General features: G+C 35.9%; 1 protein-coding gene across 5 annotated transcripts in view; it reads right to left on the bottom strand.

Moving 5' to 3' along the window:
• Polr2H (DNA-directed RNA polymerases I, II, and III subunit Rpb8) overlaps positions 1 to 27201 on the bottom strand; it is a 603575-nt gene that overhangs the window by 360600 nt on the left and 215774 nt on the right. The window contains exon 1 of one of the 5 annotated variants that reach the window (XM_069832961.1): positions 3211 to 3327. The exons of the other annotated variants lie outside the window; for them this stretch is intronic. The gene's annotated coding sequence lies outside the window, so the exon portion shown is untranslated. Of the gene's footprint in view, positions 1 to 3210; positions 3328 to 27201 lie in introns of those variants that run through there. 5 annotated transcript variants of the gene reach the window in all.

Below are 27201 nucleotides of genomic sequence, written 5' to 3'. Positions count from 1 at the left end.
GAAATGGTTCAAAACAGGGAGTTTTACCCCATACTATTTTTTTAGCCCTATTTCTTGCAGTTCCAGCAACTTTGTACAGATACGGAATTAAAAAATGGGCAGGGTCTTGGTAGCAGTTCTCCTCTATATAGGCAACAAGCTTCGCAAGACTGTAGACAAGTAGCATTCATTTAGACTCCCTCGGTTACTGCACATGCGCAATGCGTCGTATCTAGTAAAATTAGGTGGCCCAAATTTTGTTTCTGGGACTGTACGTAGAGAAATGGTGTTTTCTAAATCAGACGAACTTATCTAAAACCAAAACAAGTCAATACACTCATATTAGGCCTAATAAACATTAACAGACACGTTTTTCAAAATTCAAATTGGACAAAATAATCTGGCTGTAAGATCATATGGGCCGGAAGAAAAAGAAATAGTCGTATTATGTTATCTGTAATGTAGCTACATAGCAGTATTTATTTATGGAACTATAGGCCTATACTGTTTGCTTGTAAGAAAGAAAACAACAAAACAGTTTAAAATTTTCTTCCTGATATCTGACATCTCTTTTCTGTCACCAACAACGTACATAGGCTATAGACTAACTTCAAAACCGCCACGCTGATATCTGACATCTCTTTTCTGTCACCAACGACGTACACATAACTTCAAAACCGCCACGCTGCGCCATATTTTTACGTTTAATTTACGAATACCTGAACGCGGGTCGGATTCCACTTGTTTCCCCATAACACACCCTAAGACGATTGAAGAATTTTCTACCCTTTTCCATGAAAAAAAAATGTTAGTGCAAACACTCGTGATGCCCCACTTCGATTACTGTGATATTCTGTTTACTGACCTAAGCGTTACTTCGGCGCAGAGACTACAACGTGTTCATAATATGTGCGTCCGTTTCGTGTGCAATATTCGCCGGGCTGATCACGTAACACCATCCCTCGAAATATTGTCCTGGCTCCGTCTAGAAGATCGTAGGAAAATACACTGTCTTTCCCTTCTCTTTCACATATTGCATTTCTCCACTCCTGTCTATCTTGCGTCTCGTTTTCAAAATTTATCCACCCATCATAACCTAGACACACGATCACAACACTCCTCAATATTATCCATTCCCTCCCACCGAACATCCTCATATTCATCTTCTTTCACTGTGGCTATTCCTCGACTTTGGAATTCCCTACCGAGTAATGTCAGGGACTGTCAGACATCAAACCAATTTAAGAATAGGCTAACGAGATATTTTTCTAACAATTCTTGTTAACAATAATAGCTGTTTCAAGTTTCTCAATGTTTAATTGTTATATATATCACAGATAAATATCTAAATTATCTTATTATTATTACTATTATTATTATTACTATTATTTTACTATTATTATTATTATTATTTTTATTATAACTATTTCTTACCCATATTTATTATTGTCACACTAACATTAGTTATTCAATTTTCATTATTTACTTTCATGCTGTTTTATGATCTAGATATTAATATAATAACTATGTAAGCAAATTTATTTAATTAGAATTAGAGTCTGGCTGGGCGGAAGAGAAGGCCTACTGGCCTTAGCTCTGCCAGATTAAATAAATAAATTATTATTAATAAATTATTAAGCTGGGGACGCACAGATAAAGAAAGTTTAATTTTGCTAGCATTTTGATGGATTTTCTTAATGACATTTTCATAAAGAGCCATAATACTTATCATAGCTCAAATGTATCTTATTGAAAATTCATACTGATATAATTATAAGGATATTTATTTCCATTTTCACTTATCGAAATCGATAACATATTGACATCATACCGATATATCGATACGCACACAACTAGTGGAAACTTTATAATTTTCAAGAACATATCCATTATTGGGAAATTTCATTGTATTCATCCAACACAAAATATATGGAACTTGATAATCAAATTAAAAAGATACGAAGAGTGCACACATAGGCTACGGCGTAATTCCAATCACAGCCACCATTACAAAGTTCACCTTTATGGCATTCAAAATTACTGAATTTAGAACATCTCACTACAATTCTTCGAAGACTTGCATTACTTCATATCTGATACACGTGAAAAAGTAGCTACCTAATGATAACATGGATTATCATTAGACCGTTAGAGACTAAATTTGTAATTAATTGTAAACATTATTCTGCAAGAATGAGAAAAAAATACAATACAATAACAATTATAATAAGAATATTTCCTTAAATAGACTTGCCCCATTATTTACAGGCCCACACCGGGCAGGCTCAATAATTTACAAGGATAAGTAAAGTTAACGAGCATCAACACAAAGCAGGGAAGAGAGCTTTCCCTTTTCTATCCCCTCCCCAGCTGAGGACTGGCCGCATTGCAGTTGTTTTGGATCGCTCGTCCTCAATGTGTCACGTCACCTCGTGACGTCACGCCGCTGTATCGACTCGGCACCCTACGCTCCGCCCCGTGGCCACGCCCCCATGCTTGACGTGACCTTACCCTTGACCGTGGGGAGAAACATCTGGAAACGGGTCACACTGCTGCAGCACCAGGAAGAAATCGCCCCTTGCAGTTTGTTAAATGGGCCAAAACAAGTATTCGCCATTCGTGATGGATATTCCTTCAAATTCTTAAATTTATCAGGTGTTTACATATGTAAAAAGGGGGGTTAATCTTGGGAAACCTAGGTATTGTGTATATACAATATTATACATTCTTTTAATTTTTCTTGGACGCTTGATAAACAGTAGTAATACGTACGTTGTTAGTGTTATTAGTATTACTGACTAGTAAGTAAATATTGATTTTGAAAACAGCTAATATTATATCATAAGAGAAAGGCAGCCCTGCGATCTAGAAGATCTAGACCTACTGTATATGCTTACCCTCGAGCTAGGCGAATTTCCAATCAACACTGACTGACTTGACTACACTAAGCTTCGCTGCGTATACAGGTTTAGAGCAGGCATACTTATTACTTACGCAGATCTGACGAAATTTAATACTGTAGATACAGTCTAGCAATAAAGTTTACATAATTTCAGTCAACATACCTACGAGAATGATTCCAAAAACACTAATCAAAAACAACAAAGAGATGGAAATGGTAACATTATACTCCCACCTATAAGGAAGGAAATATTCCCTGAACACCAAAAAAACTAGCTTGAAAAATTACATAATATATTAAAGAAAAACAAATCAATTTTTCATATTTACCTGTAAACGTAGTTGTGCCAGATTGTTTGTAGATTTGTTTTTGAATCAATTAATGGATGTAGAATACAGAGATTAAATCATTCGTGAGTCAACCATTCCGCTGTTATCGAATGTGAATGTGTCACCAGCAGGCAAGGTCAAGCTACGGTCATTCGAGTGTCTTGTCCGGTCAGCAGTATCCAGCAGTGTTGCCAACCCTAGGAAAATTTCCCTAGATATAGGGAAACTAGGATTGATTCTAGGGAAATTTTTTTTTGGATCGTGTTTTGAGATTTTCTCGCTTATAATACTCGTTTCCTGATTGAAAGTGTACACCAAATGTTCCAAAAAAATTAATTTGAATGAAGTTGATTTGAAAAACTTGGCGTATTTACTCCACATTCTGTTCTTGGCAAAACAGGTATGTCAATTGCTTCATTAGCAGCTGAATTTCTTTCTTGTATGTATAAAACAAAAACAGATAAATAACATTTACAATAAATGGCGATTGTTGCACAATATTAATATTCCTAATACAGACCTATATGTAGGCCTACTATATGGAAGCTTTTTGGGAGGACATTGTTCAGATAAAGAAAATGACGTTACAGTGGCATTTCCACTCTTTGTTAATCTTGTTGAGCTTATTTTGATATTATCACACTCTACTGCTTCTGTGGAGAGGATTTTCTCAACTGTAAACAATTTGAAAACAAAGACAAGGAATAAATTTGCCAGCTCAACAATAATTTCAGGCCTATTACAAAGTAGGGAAATAATACAGTAGAAGTGGGTCTTTGTTTTGCTAGGGAGATTCCAGCGCCAGGGTTTGGCAACGCTGGTATCCAGTCAGATCTACACTGAGTGACTAAGATTTTAGTTGCATGATTTTAGTGTTTCTGACTTTGTCAGATTATTAAGTAGGCCTATTGTTTATAAAATGTATGTACCGTGCTAACGGGGGCCTTTTTGAGCACTTTTTGTGAAGCAGACTTCCATGTGGTATGCTGGTATGCTTGTAAGTCATAATGTTCCTCATCACACAATGTAAGCAGAGTTGTAGAAAAAGAGCTGCAACAAGAAATACAGCGTTTCCAGACCAATGTTCGTATGGGCTATTCCATATGAAATCTATCAGTAAAAAACCTTGCATTTTTTAATACTCTAATTTTTTCCCTATTTATACAAGGTGCGAGGAGAGTGCATTTTCAAAAATATACTATCGAAAGTAAAACAGTTTTCGTATTGTTGAGCGGCAAATTTAGAGTATTTTATAAAAACAAGCCTCTTTCAGCGCTCTGAACTCTGGAACCATTTACTGCAGAACATTGAACGGGAGCTCATTTTTAAGCTGACATTTGGTAGGTTATGTTAAGAAGTAATCCTTATTTTTATTGTTCACAGAGAGACAGATAATCTGATTTTACTTACTTTTAGGCTTTTTGCTTATTTGTAAAAATGTAAATATATATATATATATATTGAGAAAAAACCTTGCATTATTAAGAGGGATTCGACATTGTTTGCTTAGTGGTATGGCAATAAGTTTCGAGGGTATTAAATAGATTATTTTCACACGCCTGGACTTGAACGGCGCAGTACCGTACGCACTGGCCGAGAGCTGAAGATAAGCGAGCGTTGGGCGTCATTTTACTCCTGTGTTTATGAAAACTTGTGATAAAGCTAGCCCAGCTATGCGCTACTAGACGAAACATCACTTGTTTGTCTCCTGGCCTTGCTTATCTCGGCTAGCTCCCGTCTCACAGTCAGCTGGTTAGTTCACGCGCGTACTATTTATTTTCTTTATTTGATATTTTCAACACTTTCTTATCAACATACCATCAGTAAAAATATATGTTTATTTGTACTTTCAATGCGGAATCTAACTATATATTTTTAAAATATTCTTTCCTAAGCAAAGGCGTCTTAACGAGGAAAAATCTCAATTTCTCCATTTCCATAAAAAGTAAGAAAATCTGTTTATATGTCAATATAAACTTTAATTTCTCAGCATTAAAATAAACCATGATTTTGATCATTGGGTGAAAGGGTTTCGGAGCTACGACAGTTTAAAGTTGCTAATTTTATGAAAATACGATAAATTTAAACACTATGAAGTTCTGATGCCTCAAACTTTGCACAAAGCATTGTATCACAGTTATCTACGTACAAAAAAGTTTCATTGTATTTAGAAATTGTAAGGTCAATTTTCTCTATATTTCGGTCGATTTGAGATGTAATATCTCGTATGTATGTATGTATGTATGTATGTATGTATGTATGTATGTATGTATGTATGTATGTATGTATGTATGTTATATAACATTTTTTCATCCTCCATGTCAGAGGAGTAAGCCTCTAAAGTTATGACATCCATTTTAGTTACACGCGGTATTTTTTTAAGATTAAACAAAAATTAATTGGAAAGGACAAACATTTGGAAAATGTAAAATATATGTATATTATTTCCTCACGATTTATTGGATGTGTCGCAGAGATCCTATATAGTTCTGAGGAAGCTGCAGTCTAAAGCAGAAGTGAATCTTGGATATGTGACCAAACTGTTATAACTTATTATAATGCACCTGATAAACTTATAGGCGTAGTATGCCTAGTAGTAGTCTAGTACCGGTGGTGGTGGTGGTGGTGGTGGTGGTGGTGGTGGTGGTGGTAGTGGTGGTGGTGGTGGTGGTAGTAGTAGTAGTAGTAGTAAATTGCAAACTTATTAAAATATTGATAACTACTTCAGCAATCCTTAATAGGCTATATACATACGTGTCACATGACCCAGATGTATCACCTTGCCTCGAATGTAGGAAACTTACCTAAAAACAAAAGAAAATAGACGTTAATTAATGATATTTCAGCCATCTTAAATTGCTATTATGTCTGACAATTGTATGGACATTGCAGATACATAGTGGAAGTACGTAAAAGTCGAAAGAAAAAATGGAGCTTTTAAGAGATCTCGGTAAGATACAGTATAGGCTATTATATAAATTAGGCCTACATCATTATAACTCAAAGGATGCCATTCAGTTTGTACAAAATTATAGGCCACAGCGCTCATGGGGAATAAAAATATGTAGCTGTGTCATCCTCGACGGTGTAGCAGTCGAATCGTGGTTCTCGGGTTCAAACCCAACTTTGGGCGCGGCCGATATATTTTAAAGGAGGATAACATTCTTAGCCTGGTCATGTTATATTATAAGAGATAATGCAATGAGTCAGGTAATATATATATATATAATCTGTGTAAGAAATGCGGTGCATAATATTAACACTTTCACAGTATTTATGCTCGACCATGCCGAAATGTAGTAAGTATACACCTGGTAGCAGACCTTTAATGCATGTCATTAAAGTACACTTACTCATTAAAGGTCAGGTCTTTCAGCCAATGACGACTCAGGTTACAACTGTTCAGCCAATGATAGGTCAGCTTTCTACCGTTATAAAACCGCAAGTATCGATTATTCTCGGATATGCAATCGAAAGAGAATTAGCGAAAAGTCACGGAGGCTGGAAATCCAATACTGTCGCAGAAAGTTATGTTCTGTTACTATAATAATTAGCGTTAATTGTAAATAATATTCAAATAAATTCAATTTGTCATCTCGTTTTTCAATGTCTAATTTTATTTCAATGTTATCTCTGTAGGTTCTTGTGGCCTAGCAAGGTCACTGTGGACATCTGTTCCTCGGAAAAAATCAATACTTTCGCGTCTGCGCACATCTCACAACATACGGGACATTGCTCCAGGTCAGATACAATAAAATTAATAATATCAAGTTAGAAATATGATCGAGCATAAAAAGTCGTATGAAACTCGCCTATAATGGTAATTAAGAAGCTCGTATGAAAATTATGAAACTCGCTTGCGCTCGTTTCATAAATAACCATACTCACTTCTTAATTACCTTCATTATAGACTCGTTGCATAATGTACTATTATACTTTCAGCACCTTCTATACATGGGTTATTCACAACTATCTCACACAACTCTTTAGCACGAACAGTAAACACATCTTTATCAGTTTAGTATTTACTCATAGGTCACAAAGGCCAGAGGAAGAGTGAACGGTAATCCATATTCTTTCCGGACGCAGATTTAACTTGGGCGCGTAGTAGTTATGCACAGAGTTGCCAGATTGGGCTACAAGTAGCCAATTGGGCTATTTAAAATTTTAATTGGCTACTGATTTTTACCATTGGGCTACTTGCGACTTTTTGGGCTACTTAAAATTTTTCGGGGCTATTTTTGGGCTATTTTTTTCTGATTTGAATTTGTGGAAAATTAATAATAACAGGTGTAGTAACAGTCTTCCTCTCCGTGAAAAAAAAAAAAAACCTATTACAGTGTACGTCTCGCTTTATTCCACCACCACCTTAACCACGAGAAACGACGTACCTATGCGAAATATACATTTATTGTACATGTCACATGACCAAGCTAGTGTAAGGGGATTTTCTCGTTTTACCATGACCAATGCCAGCAGAAATGCAGTGGCGAAGTGCAGCCTGCAAGCACATAATAATAAGTTGTTGTTTTTCCTCCAATTCAAGCGTTAGTATTTTTGTGAATGCCGCTGTAGTTTATTACAATAAGCTTAATCTTAAATTAGGAACTAGGATCTTTTGTAAAAGTGATATACAGTTTTTAAGTTATATTAGAGAATTATTTTTTTTTACTTTTTTGTATCCTAATTATAATGTAGACTAATTATTCAATTATGAGTCCTATAGTGAAATAATTTTAAGAGATCTGTGATATACAGTAACATTTTTAAATTGTAATAGTGAATAACTTTTTTATACATTTATTTTGTTTTGTGATTATACTGAAAATGGAAATATTTATTATTTCGTTCTGTAATGTTGAAAATGGGAAAGTGGGAGAAGTATACCAAAACTTTAATAGGCAGTGGTTAAATGATACTTCATTCTCAAACTGACTTCAGGATGTGAAAGACGACAGCAATAAAGCAGATTGTAAAGTTTATGAAGTTCAAATTAGTGCTCATAAAGGAGACTTGAAAAAAAAAACATTCCAATTCAATTAAACATATATAATCCGCGAAATATAAATTTGCCATTCATATTGGGCTACTTTTTCTGGATTTTGGCTACTTTTCCAGCGAGCTTTCGCTACTTTTAGTTATACCAATCTGGCAGGCAATACGATTCTTTTCAGAACTCGATTCCAACGATTCAATCATACATTACGAATCGATTCTAACGATTCGTTCACGATTCTTCCCAGTCTGCGATTCTAACTATTCTTTTAAATCGTCAACGAACGATTCACAGGACACCTTCCTTTGCAAATCACGGGTAGAACAAAAACGTTCTACATCTCTCGCATAGATGGCATAAGAGGCGAGACAATGGATTGTCGCTTTCTCATTGGCTGGAACTACTCATAATGACCTCCATTAGTCTACAAAATTATCCAAAATAGTGTTTCTTAATTATAATTTATCAACTGAACCTTATTATCAAGTACAATTTTTGCATTATATCTCTATTTAACCATGCAAATTTCAGGTTCGTGTTCATTATTTTTCACACTTAATAAATGCAGTATTTTGATTTCACTCTCGCTCGGAAGCATTCGGCACGGTTCGGAAATGTCCGCTGACAGGTTACATCGAACAAAATAAATAGAATCGTGGGTTACGATACCATGCCGATTCGTTACTATTCTTTTGAACGAAGATTCGTTACGATTCTTTTGAATGATTCATTGATACCACGAATCGATTCTTACGATTATTTATTATTAGTCGTTCAAATGAACGATTCGTTCACGAATCGACCCAACTCTAACTGGAATATGCTAAGCGTCAATGGTTAGCGTCTAAAAAGTCCGCTGTCTAAATACGAGCGTCTATCACGTCTTACAAGTCACATGAAACGTTCGAGTATATACCTTACCAAATCTGTAAATAACTTTTTGTGTATATTGCTATGAAAAGGAAGAAAAAAAACATGGCTCCGTAAGTCGGGAAATGCTGCAGCAATTCTAATGAATCGTGAGTCGCAATGCTGCTAGAGAGAGATAACGCCTGCTGCTTGAAGAGAGGAACAGATTGCATGCTTCTCTTCTCTCTTGCAAAACATGCCAAGAAGTTGGGTGCTGGGCCTCGGCAGTGCATTCAGTGCAGCGTGCCACGATCTGTTCGGAGGTCAGTGGTTCCTTCACCAAGGACACACGAGTTCGCTGCATCTGAAAGCGCAGCGTCGTGCTGGCGAACTTTCCACACAAAAGCTCTTTGTTATAAATTATGGCACTTTCATTTGTACTTGTCTAAACTAAAGTTCACTAAACAATTCCTTTCATACAGATCAAGTTCTCATTTATCTGCACTCACACACAAACACATAGGCCTACATACACTCCGTTTCCCCACAAAATTGATATAGGGTTTTCACACAATTTAATGACGTAATTCTCAATCCTCTAATACATTTCTTCTTCCTCTTGTTGTTTGACCTCCAATGCACTGTAAGGGAACGGAGTCTTTGGATCAATACTAGACTCTCCTACAATGTAACACTCCCTGACCGTGTGATCAGCACGATACAAAGCCACCGCGGACACATCGCAGAACAAGTACAAGACAAGGGACAAAAATCCAGAAATGAAGGTAAATTTCCACCAATGCCGGGAGTCGAACTATGGACCACTTGATTGGAAAACGCACGCACTATACATTAAGGGGATTTGTACATAAACACAAGGAAAATATCATTATAAAATTATTAATATTTAAGTGTATACAGAGGTGATTTTTTTTTAAATTTTTGTAAAAAATTTCGACTTTCCGTCTTTATCATTAAAAAATTCCATAACGTCTAAAATAGCCCTCCACCAATTTTCAATGCCATTAGAGCTATCAAATCACCCGTTAGAGTTCTAAGCAACTGCATGTGTTTACTTTCATTTAGGTCCATATATTTCAAAACTTTTAAGGTGTTAGATACAGCTTACAGCAGTAATGTTTTGGAAATATCAAACATTTTTTTCCTGCATTATTGTATCTTGTGCAATAATAAAAATTGGTATGTGTAAAACACTGTCCTTCTGATATATATATATATACACGATTTAATTTTTATTTTCAAAATTCAAAATGGTGGCAGTTCACTGTGCAGTGATGAAACGTTTCCCTCATAACTCATAAACTTGTTAACTTTTTCATGTTCTCTCTTTTATTTTATTGCTGAAACTCATGTTTACAATATCGTGCTCTTTCAACTACATTCCTTAATAAATAATATATCTATTTTTTTTTAGTTTGTGTTAGAAGAAAATACTGATATTTGACCATTTTTTTAATGAATTTATTTTTTTCAGATAATTTATCAAAGGTAGAGAAGTGATCTTACACATCATATTGTAGGTAAGACATGCATAAATACACACAACAAATTTCATCACAGAATGTTGGATAGTTTTTGCGTTATGTGGGAAATGCTTCATCACTGCACAGTGAAATGGGTTTTGAAAAAAATAAATAAATATTTTTTTTAATCGTAAAAATATTTTTTTATATAGCAGAAGGGCAATCTTTTACACCTACCTACTAATTTTCATTATTGTACAAGATACAGTAATGGAGGAAAAAACATGTTTAATATTTCCAAAATTTTACTGCTGTAAGCTTAGGCCTAAACTAATTTTTCTCGATTTATGTTTTTTGTACATTTACCTATGCAACTCTTCCTACCAATGTTGTAGTTAAATGCATGATTTTTGGTGGATATTCTTGAAAGTGTGTTTAATAAAATTAACATTTGCTTTCTTTATAGGCCTATCTCATATTTTATTTTGATATATAATATGAAATATAGTACTTGACAATTTTTTTTGGCCATTTTTATGCTCGACTGCATTAAATATTATTATCTTATTTATTGAATAAATGGAATGGAAACCTCTGATGTAAAGTTTTGTTTCCGAGATGTGTAGACAAAATTTCAGACAACAATTTTGAAATTTGTGAGAATAGAAGTGATTTTACAAAATATCTTTTCAATTTACAAAAATATTAATTTTTATGAAGCATGATAACTGTACAAATTTTCAAATCTCCAGTTTGAATAATTTAGAAAACTGAAATATTACCTCAACGTAGCCTACTCTTAACGCGTAAATGCACAAAACGTTGGAGCCATAATTTGTTGCAATTTCTACAGCATTGTAATAGATTTTTTAGGAATATTTTGAAGTGTGAGACATCACTTTCAGGTTCATAGCATCTTCTTTACTATTACTTACTACTGTGAACAAATGAGTTTTAATTTGCATAAAGTCACACATCTGAAAAACGAATTATGTTAGAAGGCTGAAATTTTGTGTAAACATTTGAAATTCAAAGTTCATTAAAAGTAGACTATTATTATTGTATCGATGTGTTTTACGTATTTTTAGAGAAACTAAACATTTTAGAGTAATTTTTAATAATTACAAAAAATGTTTCAACATAAATTAACACAGAAAAATTATTACAATAGTCTATTTCAAAGATTACCTTATTAAGAACTATCAGTAAAAAATTGAAACTAACTTAATTCATACAATGATAATTTAAATTTTTCAACTAGGCCTACTGTATTACTATCTAATAGTGCGTAGCCTACAGAAAGAACTATGCATCTAAAATTTATGCCTCACACCTTGCAAATCACATTCCTTAACGATCCGTTATAAAGTTACAACACGGAAAAGATAAATCACATCATAGCTGCGAATTTTGTTGCATCTGCAATTTACAATGACTTTTTAGTGTGTTCAAGTACAACTCTCCGCCTTAAGCCATACCGACGGGCAGATTGAAGACCGAGAAAAAAGATCACCTTTTGAATGCGGTTTCGACGATTGGATGGAGTAAAGTGGCTTTAAAATTCACTTATCACTACTGGGCCGAGAGGCTACTGTTTTGAGAAGTTTTCGTGTTTATTTCATCTTGTGCGGCTTTCAAATGTTCTCAACCAGAACAAAACCAAACACTTACGTATTCTAGTGGTAACGAAAGAATCTCCGTACACTGGCGTGGGTTCGAATATTGTTTGGGTTCTTTTGTCGAGACTTTCCCCCCTAAACAGCGAATGTTAGGTAATCCAATATCGTATCTCAGATTCTTCTCGCTGTAACCAATTCCATACACGCAAGATAACAGCGTAGTTGACGCAGCATCGCTAAATGGTCAACTAAAAAAAAAAAAAAACACAAGCTTCATTGCCTATTCAATGGCTACCGTATTCAACATTGAACGCATTTTTTCCCCCTAGAAATGTGTTATGAACACACAACAAAATTATTATTCCACTTAAAACTGATTCGTAATCTAGACACTAGATGGCGAATGCATATGCAAACTGCGACATAGAAAGGGTGGAGCGGTTCTGGCAAATTACAGCGCACAATCTCCGTCTCTATCTTCATTGTAATGTTCACAAATACACGAACAAGAAATCGAAAACTATCGATAAGGCCATTCGATTACTACTAGAGACAATAATATACAAGGCGAGGCAATGCAATACAATGTGTCTTTTTTATTTTTAGCTGATTGAAATTTAAAGACGCTGTATCAATTACTGGTGCCAATTGAATTGCCGATAGCAAAGTGGTATTTGGCGAGATGAGGCCGAGCATTCGCTACGTGATTACATGATATTCGCCTTACAATAATGGAGAAAACCTCGAAAAAATCCAAACCAGGTAATCAGATCAAGCGGGAATCAAACCTATGAACTGTCGCCTGTTCGCTCGCTAGTTTGAGGTCTTCTAATGTAGGCCTATACTATAGTCCGGATCAGCTTACTTAATACCGTAAAGGTGAAACCTAACCATTTTTCCCCCATTACAACATAAGCTAATGGATTATGGTGATTTTCTAGTTTGCAGGTTGAATTTTCTTATGCCAACTTCGTTTCGAATTTCGGTACTGAGAAATACTAGAACTGGTAGTGATTTTATAACTGTTATGTTGGCAGCAGTGACACAAGTTGTCGGTAGTTTAAATTCTGAAAATCCAAATTGTTCTAGATTTCTGAGCCCATTACTGGAAGCTAGTGAAATATGAACATACTAAAAATTAATATCAGTATTAATATTAACATATAATAGTTATTGTATGTGTTGCTTTGTGTTGTAGTTACAATTTCAAGATTAGAGTCAGGTAGGCTAAGTGTAAATAAATATAACATGTTTCGTGTGATACACGACCTTGAGTAATCGATAGAAATACCATTTCACATTTTAATTAATTTCTTTCGTGTTCAGACTTTTATTCCAATAACGGAGTAAATATTCAAAAGCATACATTTCAAAGTGACATTCGTTTTCGGAATTCATACTAATCATTTCACGTGATCAAACAAAATAAATTTTTAGGTCAGGTCTCGTGATTCGTAAACTGTTTAATCAAAGCAATGAATTTCATGTTGTCAGACAAACTACATTTTAATATTACATTATACACTACTCTACTAACTACTAACATAAAGTGCGAGAGGTCCAGAAGAAAAAATATACTCTTTAACAAATTATTGAGCCTTTTAGAAAACAGCTCCCCAACATAAAGATGAGATGAGGTAAATAAGCAAGACATCGTTATTGTTAATACTAAGTTATATTTATTATTATTATTATTATTATTATTATTATACATAACTTTGTGATTTTATCATTTTTGGTGATATCTAGTATTAGCTGGCAACACTGAAGAGACAGCCAAATTATTCTTTTAGGAATTACTTTTACATGATCCTCATTCCTTCCTCCACTGTAGGGCCTACGGATTAGGTCAGGTAGCCTGTTCTGTTTTCAGGAGAATTGAACTTACCACCTTGCTGTCAAACGACATAGGCTACATCTTAATTTCTTATTGGTTTATCTGTTTCGGAAGACACTACCCTTACTATCTGTATGCCTAGAGAAATTCGAAAATGTTGAAAAAATTAAATTAATGTGAACAACACACAGCTCCAAAATCGAAATAGGCCTATTTATCGCAACACAAACATGATAAAGAAAACCTGAAATCTCAGTTCCAAAATGTGTTACATTTCGTCGACTAACCCTGTGGTGAAAGGATCGTCCGGGTGGACACATCTTCTCCCAATATTTTTACTACCAGTAAGTCCTATTACTCCATCAGTTATCTCTCACCGATGCAGAATAACTCTGGCCTTTTAGAATCGTTTTGTATACTAAATTCATGGGACAGTAAAATCAATTAAAATTCAAAATGGAGATAAAGATTTTAATTTGTCCTCGAACAGAATAATAAGTCGCACCAGTCCTACGTTAATGGCGCTGCTAATGAGTATGTACGGCTCTCAAGGCTGATGTGATAAAACTGCACCCCTGGTTATCTTCTCTGAAAGGTTGACATGCCTGCAAAAACGAGCAACAAAAAGGAATCCATGCGATGGAGCTAGCAATCGATCTCTGGACCTCGGAAAATGCGCATGTGAGTTGGGAATACATACAGGAAGCTTTAAGTTCTACGCTGTAAATAACCCCCCTTTTCTCGAAACGGAAGTGCTTACCTATTTCTGTCCGTTTTAAAATGTAGCAATCTTAAATGTTTTCTTTTCCGTTCTAAGAAACAGATGTGAAATAACTTGATATATTCCATTACAGATTTTACACAAATAATGGAACAGTTATTTTACGTGATAAACAATACATTTAATGGTTCACGACTGCGATAAATACGTCAAATAGGCCTGCAAAATAAATTGTAGGCCTGTGTTTGATTTTCAACAAAGACCTTCTAACATCGAAATTCCTAAAATAGTAATCCATCATTATTTTCGCACTACTCATTCTCGGCACAAGTCACAATTTTTTTTATCTAGTTTATAGCAAACATCTACGTGCCGAGTTCAAAAAAGCATTTGAGCTCTATCTCCGTGTCTCCATATGCCGTATGGCGTCAAGGTATAGCCCTACCTTTCCGAAGGAGAACGCTTATTTCAAATGTTGTTGTTACTATTTTATACCGGATTTAACTATCAAAATAATAATTAGGAACATGAAAACTGACATTTTCATACTAAAAATATCTGGCAGTAAACACCCAAGTAGTGCCGCTTTTAAGTATCCAATATAAATCATTAAAAACAAACAACAACAATAGTTATATCGTAACGTTTTATTGGAAAGCTGTCAAACGAGGTCGAGGTAATGCGAAGTTACGATAAGTATATCGTACAAAGTTTTATCCACTTTGATAAATAATTAATTATTTAATAAAAGTAATTGTATTATTTTTATTAGTTTTCTACATGAGTTTTGTGGAGAGACCATTCTATTATTATTATTTCTTCCTGAGAGAGGCGATTAGTTTATGTTTATTTTATTAGTTTTGAACACGATAGATTTTTGTTTATAACAAAAACAGCAGTACTAAGAGAAATGAACAAACGTTGGTAAAATGAGTTCAAACGAGGATTCAGATGTTAGTATTATCGAAATCCCGCGTAAGATGTGAAGTAGAATATAACAAATTTGAAGATTGGTGTCCAAAAACAATATAGAAAGTGTGACGGAGAAGGTAATAGTGGCATACTTTAGTATTATTACCTAACTAGCTGCGTAATAGAAGGATCATTACCTAACTAGTTGCGTAATGAATGTGCTTACAACATTTTTATTACACAAGTCCACATTACATAATCAAAGTGGATAATATTACATTATGCAACGAGCCTATAATGGTAGTAATTAAGACGCAAGTATGATTGTTTATGAAACGAGCGCAAGCGAGTTTCATAATTTTCATACGAGCGTCTTAATTACCATTATAGGCAAGTTTCATACGACTTTTTATGCTCGACCATATTTCTAACTTGAAAGTATTCAAAATTATGGTTATGTGCGAACTGACCTGAATTGTGGGATGTGCGCAGACGCGAAAGTATTGATTTTTTCCGAGGCCGAATTTCATTGACCTTGGCACAGAATAAGATGAACATTACTCTGGTATAACCTGAAAATTGATTTAGAATTGAAAAACGAAATGACAAATTGAATTTATTTGAATATTATTTACAATTAACTCTAATTATTATAGTAACAGAACATAACCTTCTGCGACAGTATTGGATTTCCAGCCTCCGTGACTTTTCGCTAATTCTCTTTCGATTGCATATCCGAGAATAATCGATACTTGCGGTTTTATAACGGTACAAAGGTGACTTGTCATTGGCTGAGGTTTTATAACGGTACAAAGCTGACTTGTCATTGGCTGAACACCTGTACTTTAATGAGTAGGTGTACTTTAATGACATACATTAAAGGACTGCTACCAGGTGTATAATTACTACATTTCGGTATTACAGTACTATTTTCATTTACTGCAGTCAGGATTGCTTAGCGAGTGGTGTCATCAAGTCACACTACTCTCACTGTAAGAATAACCCATGCTGTGTCTGTAGCTCATAGCTAAAGCGTTAATCTACCATCCAGACGATGTGTTCGATCCCCGGCTAGATCGTGAAAGAATTTGTGATGACATTACTGAGGATTTTTCACGGGATACTTCCGTTTCCCACTATCATCTCACCAACGCTCTCCACATTCCCCTCATTTCAGCTAGTATCTGCAATAATTTGAAATAGACTAGGGTGAAGTCTTTGGGGTAGCAAGAGTTCCCAATGCTGATAGCCTATAAGAAAGTTTTAGTCTCCAGGCTCTGGGGCTTATAGATATTCGTCTGATTGTGAGAATGGGGCCTGGTTCGGCCTGGGTTGAGGTAGGATACTTACCCGTCAACGTCGGGTTCACGGCTGCCACCCTGACCACCTGTCGGATTTGGATTGGACAATCACTGCCTGTATACTACGCATAATGGGCCACCAAAGTAAGCCTAATTGGAAGGATATGAACGGATGCGACCCCCTAAAAGCCAAGCGAAAAGAACGGCCCGTAATTGTTTATTTAAAGGTAGGCTAAGAGCTGTACCAAGGTTAATCAAATCAGATGAGATACGACAAACACGGAGTAACGATGGAAAAATACACATACTAGGCAATAGGCCTATGGAATTATTCAATCATTGATTTTTCCTTAACTTATTTTACTTGCAGGCTATATGAAAAACCACTATCCATAAAACAGAATAAAATGATTTAACAATTTTAAATAACACAATGTAACAAGCATTCATAATAAATTAATACTCAAGTTATAATTTTAATGTGATATTTAACGCTGCTGTATCAATTGCGCGGTTTCCCAGCGTGAAATTAATGATAGCGAGACGATATTTTACCGATATGTGAGAACTCAAAAGAATAATTGCCTGATTGCCGCTTTACAGTTATGAAAAAACCTAGGATTGCATTTGAAACCATACTCGAGCGCAAGCATCGTTCGCTACTATTAGACTAAGTTACACCGGTGGCCATCTGAAGTTGTTAAATGTGTACCAGATGTAGGTCTCTTAATATACCTTCACATGAGATAGGAATGCCCAGATTTAACGAGGCATCTTTTAAATTCATAATCATAACAAAGTCATGATCGAAACAACTTAACCCTTTTTTCATACCGAACATAGTGCTCGGTACTCTTCTGTACGATACTTCCAGCTCACAGTTATGACGCGGTGCAATCAATGTCCAGAACTATTCTCGGCTTCATTCCCGGAAATTACTGTTGATCTTACGGAGGAATGCCATGAGGCCCAGACTATTTCAAGTTAGTTGTGATGGCGCTTACTGTTCTTCCAAAATAGCTACATTTACTTTTAAACAAGGCGAAGAAAAACTGAGGACAGAATATAGTAAACGTCGAAAGTGACAAAAATTCCAAAATCAGTTTCTTTGTAATCCAATGATATTTAAGTTTGTAACCTGGTAAACCTGAAAAGTGGCAGAACAATGTGATTTAGTTACAATATTTATCCAAAGGTTTCGCTAGGTAACTGTAGCCTACCAGCGACGTGACCTAAGGAACGCTGGAACATTCAAAGACCTCCAACTCAATGTATACTTTCGAGAGACTACTGAAATTTATAAGCGAATGTTGCATCCAAAGGCGACAGAAGTCGGGAACTACATTTCATGTTACACAGCCGTTTCTTGCACTTCATGAGTAAATTCTTACTAATTTTGGGTTGAGAAAAACGAATATGACAATGAAAAATTTTTCTTAGCTCTAGGTTCTGTGATACACAATAGGTGGAAATATTTCAGTTTAACGGATTAAGAGAAAATGATACATTTTAATTACATATGCCAACAACATTGAAAGTGCATTTAATTTTTTTTTTAATGGCAGTTACATTCTAAGAGCTCTAAATGTATGGAAGAATACCTGGCACATGGTTGGGTCTGAAGAGAATCATGTGTGGCTTCATGAGATCGTCGTCTTTTAGCTTGCCTCTTGTGAGTTCCGGAGCATCCCTACGCAAAGATAGCAGTAATCCGCAAGCATTGTTTCATTCCAGCGGCCCTGATATCTTTGTTCCATAACAGAAATATCGTAATGGAACCTTCCTCCGTGTTCATCACTGAAAGCTCCACAACTAGGAGGAAAAAATTCTAGGTGGGAGTGGAGAAAATGGATTTTAAGGGACATTTTGCATCCGAGTTGATGGTATTTTTGCAGGACCATTATCACCAATTCAGTGTAGTTATCATCTCTTTTGTTGCCTAAAAATCCATGAATAACTCCCTTGAAGGCTTCACAAACTTCCTTTCCTTTCCCCGCCAAAACTTGGTCAAATGCAGGATCCTTTACAAGTTCTCGAATTTGTGGCCCGACAAAAATATCTTCCTTGACTTTGGCATCACTTAATTTCGGAAATTTCTCTATTACGTACTTAAAGGCCTGTCCTTCTTGGTTCATACCTATGACAAAATATTTTATCAAACCCAGCTTAATATGCAGGGGTGGAAGAAGAACATCTTTTGGGTCCACGAGAGGCTCGGCAACAACATTTTTCTCGCTAGGGTTATGATTTCTTGCAGGCCAGTCTGCCTGAATATAATGTGATTTCCTATCCCTGCTGTCCCACATACATAAAAAGCAGCAATATTTTGTGTACCCCAGTTGCATTCCTAAGAGTACAGCAATGAGTTTTAGATCACCACAGATTTTCCACTTGTGTTCATGATATTCGATTGAGTCGAAGAGGGCTGTCACATTTGCATAAATCTCCTTCATTTGAACTCCATGACCAACAGGAATAGAAGGAAGACGGTTGCCATTGTGAAGTAATACAGCTTTCAAACTAAGCTTGGAGGAGTCAATGAATAGCCTCCATTCAATTGGATCATGGTTCAAATTCAAACATTTCATCAAGTCATTAATGTCGCAGCAAACAAGATTGTTTTTCTTCTAAAAAAGGGGGAAGCAGATCCCTGTGACGTTGTCTGTACTGTGAGACCCTGACATCACGTTCGAGAAGATTCCATTGCTGTAGTCTAGACCCTAGAATTTCTGCCTTCTCCTTTGACAGGTCAAGGTCTCTAATGAGATCATTTAATTCCGCTTGACTCAGTCTGTGCTGTTTATCATCTTTTTTTCCTCAAACTCAGGGTCCTGGGATGTGGAAGGCTTGTTGGGTTGTTCCACACTGTCTTCATTTTCTACTTCAAACACAATTTTCGTGACATTTTTACAAATTTTACGCTTTAAAAACACTTCCAAACCAGAAATTCTGCATTAATTACAGCAGAAACAATATGAAATTCACAGTGACAGCAACAATACCTATGTTTGTAACTTACAAACAGCTGAAGAACATTTGTGTTTTGTTATTTGACAGGTGTACCAACTCCAAAAACAAAATTTCCCCCAAATTTCCCCCAAACTGAAAATGTTGACTCTAAAAAATGAAATGTCACTTTATCTACAAAGCAAGAGCTAATATGTCATTTTTATGGTGATTTTTGAATTCAGCAGGTGGAAATACATAAGAATTAGCTATTTTTGAGCAAGAAACATTTTCATTGTTGACCAGTGTAATAATAATAATAATAATAATAATAATAATAATAATTATTATTATTATTATTATTATTATTGTTATTGTTAGTAGCAGTAGCCATCGGTGTAGCTCCGGCGGTAGAGCGTTTGCCTACTTATCCGGAGTTGCGTTCGGGCGCGGGCGAGTTCAATTCTCGCTTCGGCTGATTCCTGTTTGAGTTATGTCCCAGATTTTTCCCAGTCGTAAAGTGGATGTCAGGTAACTTAATCTATGGCGAATTCTCGGCCTGATATCGCCATATGCCATCTCGCAATCACCAATTTCATCGACGCTAAATAACCCAGTAGTTGAAACAGCGTCAATAAATAACCAAGTAAAAAAATATATTATTAGTAGTAAGTTATTTTTCATATTATACTCACCAAAGGAGAGCGTAATGATTTATCAGTTTAAATGAAACGTTTAACCACACTACGCATGGCACATACGGTTTTGGGTTTAAGAAGGGAAAAACAATTTCTGTTTGTATGTATGAAAAAAAAAATGACCAACTATATGAATTGTGGAACGGTGTTAACGCCAGTTTCACGTTAAGCGAATCGATTTGCTTTTTATAATCTGCATCGAAGAAAAAGCTGCACGCTTCAAGGAAATGAAGCTGAGCCTCCGATTATTATTGTAAAATTTGGATCACATCCTGCTGGTCCCGTTACCGAACTCGCTCGCGCGCCAACGCCGGCACACCCGGGCGCAAGAGGCAATTATCAAGGCTACAGATGCACCACTCAGTGTTTGCTTCCAAACCGGTCCTCGTAAAACACTCAACAAAGGTTTATGTATCCCGACCGTCAAACCAAGCCCTGACGCCATGACCCTAACAGAACAAGTCGCCATTTTGGCAAAGGTGGGCAGTGTCCTAAGCCGCAATAGGCAGTTGGAATGCAGCGAACATCGCTATGGAAAGACGCGAAATAACCAGTTCTGAATTCATTGCACTGTGGGGAGAGGATCCAGAGCTGAGTACGAATGTGAAGCAAATGAATCTACTGCTAAATACAGTGCAATCTCAAAAGAACAGTACTTCTCACCAACATTTCAAGCGTGCATACAAGGTGCTATTTCCGAACCAGAAACAAGACCACACCTAGTATCTGTAATCTACAACAATGGTTCTCAATTAGCACTGCGAACCCCCTTTTCATAGATTCATATTTTCACGAACCTCTTCCAAGTTATCAGTGAAATTAAGGATAGGTTACATTTTGGAGTTAATATTAAGTGAATATGATCAGTGACATTTCTATTATATTTTCCAAAAGTGAATCAATATTACCTACAAAGGGTTTCAAAATTAAATTTTGGTTCATTGTTGGCTTCTGCTGAAGGATCTGAAGTCAGATTTTGCCTATCACGTATGAAAAAATTTTAAAATTTAAAATAAAACATTAAAATTTTTATTGCTCACATCTTCCACTGAAAATTCTTATTGGAGCCAACAAGACGATGAAAGAGAAGTTCTTCTTTACATTACCTTCTAATAGACTAATTAAAATATAACCAAACAAAGACAGAAAAGAAAACAAAAGGTTAGATAATTGGGATTGTATTCTTTGGGTATTTAGCGTACAGTATAATAGAAAAGTCTGCAAAAACTAATTAGTTGAATTTATTATCTTATTATCTACTGCTTTACAATACTCGCATATTCAACTACACTATTTTACAAGCTCCACTGTATAAACATACAATGCTTATACACACGTATCACTTATATCCGCTTCTTTGCAAGCTTCTAGCTGCCATCTTGTCTTCTCAACCACCGTCTCTAACGGATAAGTAGAGAACTCTGGGTAACCTACCCATCGCGTAGTTCTAATGTTCACCATCTACGACGTCATCTTATTTGGTCCGTAAGCCGTAAGATGGTGCTGACCGCAGTTTCGCATCCTATTATATATTTATCCATGACCACGGTCACCTGATCTTACACCTCTTAACTATTTTCTGTGGGGTACTATGAAGACTAAGGTGTATGCTACTCCTGTAACAACAGAGGAGGACCTTATCGCACGAATCCACGCTGCGACTGAAATACTGAGCACAAAGTCGCACTTATTTGACCATGTGCGTCAGTCTCTGCACCGCCGATGTACGCTCTGTACTCAAGTAGGTCAACATATTTTAACACCTTTTGTAATTTACTGCAGTGGTGAGTCCTCCATGAAGGATACGAGGATAATTCTACAGTTTAATTTTGTGCCTCTGAGAATAGAAAACATTTTAATTACAGATTTTGATTTTCAATGCGTCCCAACATATTAATTTCCTTTCAGCTTCCACTTTCTGTCGTCCGATGTCGCCACTGCACAGCTCAGAAATAATTTCAGAGGAATCATCCAAATATCTTACAGCAAACGGTATTTCTAGCAGTGAAGTTAGCAGACAGGGGAGGGTGCGGAGGGCGGCGTATGGCTTGAGTTTAACCGTGTTTGAGGATATGATCGCGTATCCTATACTACGACCCTTCTTTCTTGGTGATGGAGACCCTGTCAGAAACTACAATAAGAATTTTGGTCATTTTAAAAGAACAGAATAAACGAAATAATAAATAGGCCTAATTTAAAATGATATAAAAACAAAATGAATAAAAAACGAAATTATATAAAAATAAATAAAATAAGCTATAATAAATACAAGAATTAACTGGACTTTCAGATGACAGGACAGCCGAAAGAATATCTGAAGTTGCATTCGATCATTTCGAAGAATTTAACTGTAGCAAGAAATTAATTGCGCAAACGTGCGACGGAACATCGGTAAATATCGGGCAATACAATGGCTTAGGAGCCATATTCGCTACTAAAAAGAAGAGGAGAATCGAACTTTACTATATACTAATAAATTGCCAGTTCCAGAATGGTGAGTCAAAGATTAACATAGGCCTACTTGTATTGATTTTGCATGCTCATTATTATTATTATTATTATTATTATTATTATTATTATTATTATTATTATTATTACTAACATTATAAAGGGTGCGTCAGAAAGAACGGATGGATTTCAAACTATCGATACGCAACGAGGAGAGAGATATAGTGAGGGGGACCACGACTGTTGGGTCAGCCATAGAATGCAGTTTCAGTTGAGAATATGGTGTTGGTCTGGTGTACAACGTGCTTTCATCGTAGAGACATTTTTGAAAAATGAAGAGTCTGTGATCGCCACTCAGGACTCATTTCGACATCGGATGTCACGCTAGGATTCCAACTCGGAATACAATTTTGCGGTGGGAGGCTTCATTTCGTATCACAGGTTCAACATTAAAGAAGAAATCACCTGGACGAAATTCTATTGCACTGAGATTGTCCGAGGCTACGGTAAGATCTCGCGCCCTGCGACTTCTTTCTTTGGGACCATTTGAAGGCGTAAGTTTGTAAACATCGATCACATACACTTGACGAACTGAAGACTGCGATTCGTGAAGAAATCGTGGCAATTGCACCAGCTATGACTGTGAAAGTGATGGCGAACATCAGAAAACGCCTGGATGCCTGTATTGAAAGCCAAGGACATCATATGGATAATGTTGTTTTCCATAAATAAACTGCATGTATTGGTGAATATGTTGATAATAATAAATTTTTGATTTGATTAATCTTTGCAATTTTCTTACCATGTGAAATCCATCCGTTCTTTCTGACGCACCCTGTATTATTATTATTATCATAATCATCATCATCATTAGTTTCTGTCTTGGTCATCAGTCGTCAATCTCATATCCTACATACAAAAAATATCACGAGTCGCCACTGTACGGTGTGATGCTCTTGTTGGTTTCTTAATAAAATGTAGAACGCACACCCATCACCATATCGGAACCGTTCTCAAACTACGACACCCCACAGCGAGAAAACCATGAATTTCCGGACATGGGTTCCCTCTTGAAAAACGATCAGTTTACCGTCCCGCCAAACATACTAAGCGTTGTCGGTGTTTTTTCTATACATTCTATATAGGTATGTTGTTAATTACTTTAATGGAAATTTTTTTGTATTACTAGGCTCGAAAGCACAAGAAAATGACTGTTTTTCATGTAAATTTGTAAAGACTGGCATGAAACTTGCTTGTGCAGCAAACCTTAGCACAGTTAACTGGTGTGTGAAAATGCGCACCAGCGCATGAGCCACAGACGCGGCTGTTAATGTAACATACGCAGATAGTTTTTTCGATCCTATCTGTCCCGTTTTTCTGAGTTGTCCCAATTTCGTAATAATGCACTTATGAACGTAGCACTAGTGATTCATTTCCCTTCGGAACAATAATATCGTCGTTGTTCCTGCAATAACTCCTATGTGCAAACCGTAACATTTTTCAATAAGAAGAAAAAACACATTTATTCATCCAATGGCAGCCGTACATAGGAGACTGTGAACTCTTACATTTTCGAAACAAAGAAATATAATTACATATAGGCGATTTTATTATTTGCTGTATCACTATTTAAGTTATTTAACAGAGCAAAAATCTTAAAATTGATAAATATGTCACATAGAAGTTATTGCAGGAACAACGACGATATGTTTGTAGGCTATGTTTAGTCAGTAGTGCGAAAATTGTTTGGAACCTCGCGACACAAATAAAGCATCACTTATGAGACAACTGGAATAGGGTGGTCAGTTCCTTTCCACTTCCATTGCATACTTCGCTGACTAATAACAAAGTTTACTATTCAGAATAATAATAATAATAATAATAATAATAATAATAATAATAATAATAATAATAATAATAATAAAAAGGATTGAAGAAATTATCTCCGAATGCTATATTAAAAACCACGACTATTGCTCATTCTCTGGCGCGCTGGTCTATCATCCAGGCGGTAAGAATTCGATCCCGAGAGAGGTCATGATGGAATAGGCCCATGTGGTGGATAAAGCAGACGGGTTTTCTCGGGATACTCCCGTTTCCCCTCTATGATACCACGAACACTCTCCATCTTCCCCTCATTTAATTTATCATATGAAATAGTTAAAAACAGGAATGTCTGACTTCTGGGGATAGTACGGGTTTGTGATGCTTATATAGGAAATGCTCAGAGATGCGCGCCTCGGGGTTTATCACGTACTCGTCTCAGGATGGGACCTGGCTCTATTAGAGCTGAGGTACGATGACCCATGTGTCAGCATGGGATTCATGAATTCCACCCGGGCTACCAGTCGGACTTTGGCAATCATCGCAGAAGTTATATCCAACGTACAATGGTGAAACTGATCAAGAAGAAAAAGAAAATTTACTAAGACAGGCCTGCAGAAATCGTAAGTAGGAGAAATATGACGTCAGTCTCACTCCACTTCTATTGGGGATGAGACTTCCGCGTAGAGTTGTTTACATTCTCTGCTTCTGCAAAGGTCCATCAGTGGCGGCATGTAATTTTCAAAAAGGATTGTAATAAATTCATTGCATTTATAATGCGTTATCTCGTTTCAAGGTTTACAATTATGCTAGATTTCCTGTCGGTAGTTTTTTTGAGATTTCTTTGCTCCTAACCTGCTTTAGATTTTAGAAAACTTTCCTCCTTTCAACACCCACGGAAAATAAATTTATAGCGTTTAAGTAATGAACCTTGAAAGTCACTATTAATTTCAATTCAAAATGAACACAACGAGCGACGTCCTTAATTTAACAATATATAAATAAATAATCAATATACGTACAGTTCGTAATAATGAACTTACCCGAAAGTTTCTGCATTCCATAATTCTTAATATGGGCTTTGTTAAAATGTAGTTTAATATTGAAATGACGAGTAGAAATAAATTGGATGGGTCACAGTAAACAAGTGATTCTTTCGTCTTTAACAACAAAATAATCATATTCCCCATTTCCATTGGAAGTAGTATTTCTTCACGGGTTTAGATTTTGCCATGTTCCAGTTCTCTTTAAACTGCAGTACGCGTATTGTGTATTTATTTATTTATTTTTATTTATTTATTTGGCTAGAGTGAGTTACAAAGTTGAATGACAGCACTGACATCCAGTCATATAGCTATCACTCACTTATCAACGTACAATTTATTTATCGTCCCACTACTAGTAAAACCAGTTAAGACCAGTAATGCAAGTTTTGTAAAAACAGGAATTAAAACTTTATTAATGCACGAAAAATCATAATAAATTCCTCAAATAAAGTAATTGGTTTGTTGCCTGCATGCAAAATTTCGAACTTATTTCATTTTAGTAGAATAAAGAGCACGAAAGACAAGTCGGGGACTGTACTTAATTATTTTACACAAAAAGTGGATTTAATCGGTTTTACTAGTAACAGGACGATATATATATATATATATATATATATATATATATATATATATAAGTAGATCTGCTTACATTATATGCACACATACATTTTAATATTTATTGTACATGTCTTTTAACTTATTTATTTCCCTCATTCATTTTTCTCTTACTTTCTAAAGGTATGTTCATAAGGATTTTATTATCTGTTCATTTGTAATTCTTGATAGCGTATTGTATACCTGCCGCCGCGAGAATAAATGTTGATGCAGCCGAGCGTAACTAGAACGCTATGACCGCACTGATAGAAAAAAAGGTGGGTCTCTGAGTCGCTCTGAGGAGCTACAGTTCTGCAGGTCTGGGCTAAGAGGAAACCGAAGGATACACTGGGAGGAATGGTGAACGATAGAAGAGTTCAGGGCAGGAGATATCAGATGCTAGAAAACATTAAGATATATGGATCGTATGTTAATGCGGAAAAGAGGGAAGACTACAGAATGCTGGGTTTGCAGTAAAGGACTTGCCCTTGGACACGAAACTATGAATGAATGGGCCTAAGCAGCCTAAGTGCAAGGACCCGTTCCTGGTCCGCCCTCGAAAAGCCAAGCTAAGCCAATACAATAACACACAGGCAAAGCGGTTATGTTCTGTTTCTTCGAAGTTTGAAGAAACAGTGTACGGTTTTAATTCAGCACCATTTCTTATTTAGAGAGAAAGAGAGGGGGGATATGAGAGGGAGAGGAATGTAGTTTTA

This window comes from Periplaneta americana, chromosome 8 (assembly GCF_040183065.1).
Source record: "Periplaneta americana isolate PAMFEO1 chromosome 8, P.americana_PAMFEO1_priV1, whole genome shotgun sequence".
Taxonomy (NCBI): Eukaryota; Metazoa; Arthropoda; class Insecta; order Blattodea; family Blattidae; genus Periplaneta; species Periplaneta americana.
The sequence above is the reverse complement of the archived record's forward strand: the minus strand, read 5'-3'. Positions and strand labels throughout refer to the sequence as shown.